This window comes from Arachis stenosperma, unplaced genomic scaffold (genome assembly GCF_014773155.1).
Source record: "Arachis stenosperma cultivar V10309 unplaced genomic scaffold, arast.V10309.gnm1.PFL2 arast.V10309.gnm1.Scaffold_100041, whole genome shotgun sequence".
NCBI classification, from domain to species: domain Eukaryota; kingdom Viridiplantae; phylum Streptophyta; class Magnoliopsida; order Fabales; family Fabaceae; genus Arachis; species Arachis stenosperma.
In genome coordinates, this window is record NW_026651374.1 from 470,109 (window position 1) to 475,837 (window position 5,729).

At 47.9% G+C, this 5,729-nt stretch overlaps 1 non-coding gene across 1 annotated transcript; it reads right to left on the reverse strand.

The window, feature by feature from the left end:
- Positions 1-5,337: 5,337 nt before the first annotated feature.
- On the reverse strand, positions 5,338-5,409 carry TRNAG-GCC (transfer RNA glycine (anticodon GCC)). Its single transcript has one exon. It is a non-coding gene; the product is annotated as a tRNA-Gly (tRNA).
- Positions 5,410-5,729: the final 320 nt, after the last annotated feature.

Consider the following 5,729-nt stretch of genomic DNA (forward strand, 5'->3'; position numbering starts at 1 on the left):
CACCTTAAAAGTGAAATGACGAAATTCAATTTGTCGATTCAAAAGCTGTAAATGAAAAACTATCAATATAGGCTCAGCTGTGTCACTATTGAAAGTTAAGCCGAAGGAAAGAATCCGAGGGGAAGAGCCTTTCAGTCTAAGGGGATGGCCTACTGTCCTTTATCTCTACACCGAACCGGGTTACAAAACAACCTTTCCATCTTCATTGACCGAGTAGCTGGACAAAGAACAAAGGAAGGGTACCATCCCCCTTTGGAGAAACCTTTCTTTTGTTCAAGGTTTTCCTATGTAGGTAGTTTTTTACTATCATGGAATGGGGAGAGAAAGAGAAGATCAAGAGTTTCGAAAAGCACGCAAGTCTGAAAGCAATCGAAGTTCTAACTTTTCCCGTGGAAGGACAGGAAAGAGGAAAGCCTCAGAGGAGAGAGTGATTCAGCTGCTAACAAGCGCTGGTTTTTCCTGGAATGAAGGGTTATTCGGGAAACGTCTGTTGATGAGGAGGTGTTACATAGTAAAAAAGGAAACCAGGGCTCCGTTCGAAGAGACGAAGTTTTGTCCTTCTCCCTCACATGCTCCTTCCCATGAGCTACTCGGTTGGCTTCGTGAACGAGAACGCCGATCACCCTCACGCGGGAAGATGAACATTTAAAGGGCTGAAAGGGTAGCGACGGGATGTAGATGTTGATTTTGGGGGTCGCGTACTGTAGTTATAATGCCTTCGACACACACGGTTGAGGCTTCTACTTTTCTTTGGTCCCAGCATGACCGACCGAGTGTAACGACCGCAGAAGGTACGGCCGAAGAATTCATCTCCAAGTCAACAGCATGTCGGGCAGGTCAAAGGCTCAAATCCGGGGAGAATCGAGAGGAACCTAAGCGAGGCCGAAAAATTGATATTACGCAATCCTTACTGTCCATCTTTCTTTATCCGCCAACCCCCGGCCCCCAATAGAATATGGGATATTTTATGCCTCGTGAAAGTAATGACTGGCAAAGCCATACTCCGTAATATCCAAAAAATATCATTTAACGTAGACCCGCCGGATCCCCAATGAATGACCTGCTCTACTCTTTTTGAATATGTCTAGTTTTCCGGCAGGGAAAATCATGTGTTACCGTAAGTTTTTTGACACTTTCGGTGACAGCATTCAAAAGTGTATCCACAGCGTTCGTTTTGCTCCAGGGGATCGTAGTTCAAATTCGTATGGGGAGCGGGGGAGGTTTAGATAAGAGGGAGGGGGACTGCGAACGCATTAAGAAAGCAAGCCCATGAAGCGCCAGGGAACCATGCATTCCTCCCGGGCTGGGCTCAGGGACAGCAATCAGCCGCTTCCCCTGTAGTCGTCAGCTCGTTCTTGACAGATCCGATCAGGTGTTCATAATCTGGAGTAAAAGGATTCGAACCTTTGCATGCCGGTACCAAAAACCGATGCCTTACCACTTGGCTATACTCCATACGGCCTTTTTTTGGACGGTAGAACGAACCGAACGGGGAGCCCTTGAACCTTGAAGTAGGGCTCGAAGAACGAGCCGTGCAAGAACGCGGGGATATAGCAAGTAAGCAGCAAGTTCTCCCTTCACGGACCGACTACAACAAGCTCGCGACTCTAATCTAATAGAAACAGATGGTAAGCTCTCTGCTCTATTTGCTTGCAATGCGTTTACCTATCAAAGTTGGCGAACGCTTCTGTAACCTTAGACTCGTTACGCTGTTCGCCCACTTACTTAAAGACTCGTTGGCTCCGCGTCCACCGAAAGTCGGTAACCTTCGTCAGCATTTGGTACTCTCTCGACAGCTTCAATAGTTCACTTAAAGCCTTTGGTGTAATGAACCGCAAGCCCTTCAGAAAGAAATAAAAAAAAGGCTTGGTTGCGGGAACCGACGGTGACGAAGGTTACCGGGCCGATGCGGCCGGTTACCGGGAACCGCAAGGTTGCAAGGTTCCCGGGAAACGACCTTCCCTTTGTTTGTAAAGTAGGCCTTTTTTTTGATAAAGAGAGTTGACATAAAATGGATCACGGAAGAAGACGTATCTGATGAATGATTCAATCCCCTCTCACCCACACGGGTTCTTCTATGGAAGGGGTTCCCCTTCTTCTATGTGAGGTGGGGCGTACGTAAGAGCGGAACCTAGATAGAACGCGGAGCGCCGGCCGCCGATACAGTTACCATGCTTACCAGCTCTTACCGTTGCCGCCTATAGATATAGATGGAAGGTAGCTTGCTTCTCTTCTCCTAGGCGGCTACCCGCACATGTTATTCGCGAAGAAAAGGCTGCGAGCGGTTCTTCGCTTAGTAGAGCTACCGGCCGCCGGTTACTTTCTGAGGGGCTCCGCAGGAGAAAAAGAGGGTCCCCCTTACTCTTCTCTCTTAAAGCTTGCTTTAGAAAGCTCGGCGAGAAAGGGTTGGTTAAGAACCTTTAACTGTAAACCATATTAAAGTCACTCAATGGAAAGGTTCGCCTTTGGAATGAAGATGGATGAGCAGAGGTTTGAAGCCGCTCGACCAACAACGTAAAGGAAGGGGTGATGTTAGAGTAAGGGGGCGCGAAAGCCTACTTTAGAGAAAGGCTAACGACGCGCATCCGTTTTCTTGCTGGGAGAGAGAGGAAAGCCTGGAACTGAGGAAATTCGGGGGAAACATGGAATCGGTCGCTATACTGGGGGTGAGACATGACCGCGACTTAAGATTCAAGTACCGTTGAAAAGACTAAAGGAACGGGGGGAATTACTACCTGTAATAAAGCACAGGCTAATACGAGCCGACCAGAACTTAGATTACCAGATCCTGGACACAATCTTCCTAGAGATGGAGAGCCCCTTGCCCCGCCTTTTCTAGCCTCTCCTTTTTGCTTACCTAGCTCTTGTCTTAGTGACTCTTCTTCTTTTCTAGGTTTTTTTCTGAGTGTTAAAACAGTAGATTTGGCATTTGCCAATGAATTGAATTGGATCCGCCCCGATTCGATCAATAATGGGATTCTTGGCTAGAAGAAAGGTTCTGTGACATGGACGCCCAGCCCAACAAAACTCGGTCGGTTGGCCTACCTAACAGATGATAAGATTCTCGATCGATTTGATCGAATTTTGAAAAGTATTTCTCATTATTAATAACAGTGGAGCTTTCGATCAAGATGTTCTCGCCTCCCCCGTTTGGGCTCTCGCTCGAATCGGAACCTTTATGCGTTGGTAGGCTTTCGACTCAATCGAATTACCTATCGGGCGCCAATAAAAGAAAAAGTTTTCGCCTTTCTGAATTCATGCTCATCATCTGATGCAGAACTTTTTTCATAACCACCATCCATCCCCAATCACATTCCACATCCCACTTCAAACTTATCGATTCCTCGGGTAGGGTAGCCCCCTCTAGAAAGGCATTCCAGCTTCAGAGGCAGGTGAGCGGGGTCAGGAAGGAGTTTGACTGCTGGGATGGGGTCGGATCCTACTCGAAGCACTCCACCACGAATAAGAATCTTCGGGTTGGATAGGCAGTAGAGATAGGAACTCCTATCTGTAGGGCGGGCTTTCAAGACAAGACAGAGATGCACAACTCCATCTGGCTTGAAGACCTCGTGGGGAAAGATAAGAATCCCTTATTTAAAGGTAAGGACTGAAGGGAATAAAAAAGAAATAGACAAAATCCGACGGGACTCTACGTCTGGGTCTTATTCCATCTTAAACTCGGATTAGGAAGAGTGCCCTTGAACTACAGAAAAATCATAAAAAAAAAAAAAAGAAATGGATTCTCCTTACTCTAACAAGTAAGCAAGTAAACTACCTGCCGGCGAGAAAAATGAAAAAAGGCAAGGGGGAGATAGGGAAGAGGAGATTAAGGATAGTCACTCCGCTCCATAGATAGTGAACACAGATTCTTGTTTCATTTTCAATTCCTTCCTTTCGGGTCGAAAACGCGGGCTGCTGGTGGGGCTGTGCCCATTCTTTCTCCCTCTTCTTCCGCTTTACAACCAGAATAAGGAACCTTTTAATTAACCAACCCTACCTGTCGATGAAAAAAAATAGGAAGAGGGCTTGACCGAATAGGGCAAGGAGTGACAGCTAGCGGATCTGAATTATATGGAATGTCCTACTCCTGCTGTACGATGGAGGGCTTTCCGATCAACCAATCCCCTCTTATTTTAGGGACATCTCTTTGTTAGGTAGGGCCAGGGATCACTAATTAGTCGAATGAGCCCATCCCTCTTATCATTTATTGGTCGATCCGGCTGGCGGCTCCTGCATCCATCTCCTGCGTCTCCATGGGGCCCCATCATACAAGTTTGTTGCTACTAGTCGAATCAATAATCAATAGAAGTCCCAATAGAAGTTTACTGACCTGGCTCTTCAATCGACGATCTACTGTTCCCTCTTAGTTGCGGATGCCCATGCTTTGATTCGAAAGCCCTAGCCAGTGATGAATCCCCAGTAAGATCGGAGTCTTTCATTCCTCCTCCCTTCAGTCCAGTTGGAACCCGTCCCAGCAACGCCTACTGCAAGGTGAGGCTCCGCCCTTCCCCTAGAATCCACTCCGGGTCGGAGGAGCTGCTAGTCCAACTTCTTGAGCAGCCGAGATATTGAACAACGAACATTTGAGCAAGCTACCTTGCCTCACCCTGAGATGAGAGGGAAGGTCGATTTGACTCGAATCCTGGATCTGATCTTGAATCCTACACCGGTTAATGATGCGATGGGAGAAGTTTTTTTTTCATTTTTTTCATCAATGCTGGCGTTAAAGTGGGTTTGGGCGAGGCTCGTCCATGCCCAATACCAATGGACAAACCTCTGATCTGCCCCTAGCTCTATAATCCACCCGTCTTCCCCAGTCCCTGAAAGCCCTCCTATCCTTGGCCTAGCCCTCTATCTCAACTCGAGTCTTAAGTTCAGCGGCTTTCATCGTTGACGAACACCTGCGCTAATAAGACAAAGAAGTGGGGAGTCTTCATAAAACGAAAAGCTTTCAGTCCTTGAATGAAAAAGTAACAACGAATTCGTGGAATGAGGGATCAAGAAACGGATAGGGAGGGGAATGGCCTTTCCATTTTTGGTGGACCTTCCCTTGAATTGAACCGGTCACGGAGCTCTCAATTGAGTTGTTTAGGTGATGGAATTCCATCTCTAGTTGGGTTCGAAGGTTATAAAATGTGGTGCGGGTTCATCTCTCTCGACCTGTTCAGGTTCAAGGGGAGGGCGATCGAGGGGACCCAGACTTAAGATCTCTTTCTTCTCTATGGCGGGAGGTTTCTTTCGTATCAAGAGTGTGTGTGTTGGGGAGGCCAGGGAAAGACGGATTGGATCGAGAGGCGATGCCTACTCTACTCGTTACCACTAAACGACGAAGCCAAGAGCGGAAGGAGGGACTTGAACCCTCAACCTCAGCCTTGGCAAGGCTATGCTCTACCATTAAGCTATTTCCGCCAGCGGGGCAACATCAAGCAGCGAAGCACTACTGAGCAATTCACGTATCACTTGAAACGGACGACTTCTGTTTTTCCGCCGGACCACACTCTTAACCTCCGATCGAGCTACGAGCACGAGTAGGTAGGCGGCTAGCTAGGGGGAGGGGCGGCTGGGCTGGGCTGCCTTTTCAATCAATCTCCGCCGCCTTAGACAAATGGGGCCGCTATTGGTGCGAGTTGTAAGGAGTCTTGGTCTCGAGTCGAGCTGGGGCGTCATTTCATTCTCGTAACGGGAGTGAGTGCACCGCAAGATCAGACGAGTTACTCCCTCGCCTCCTT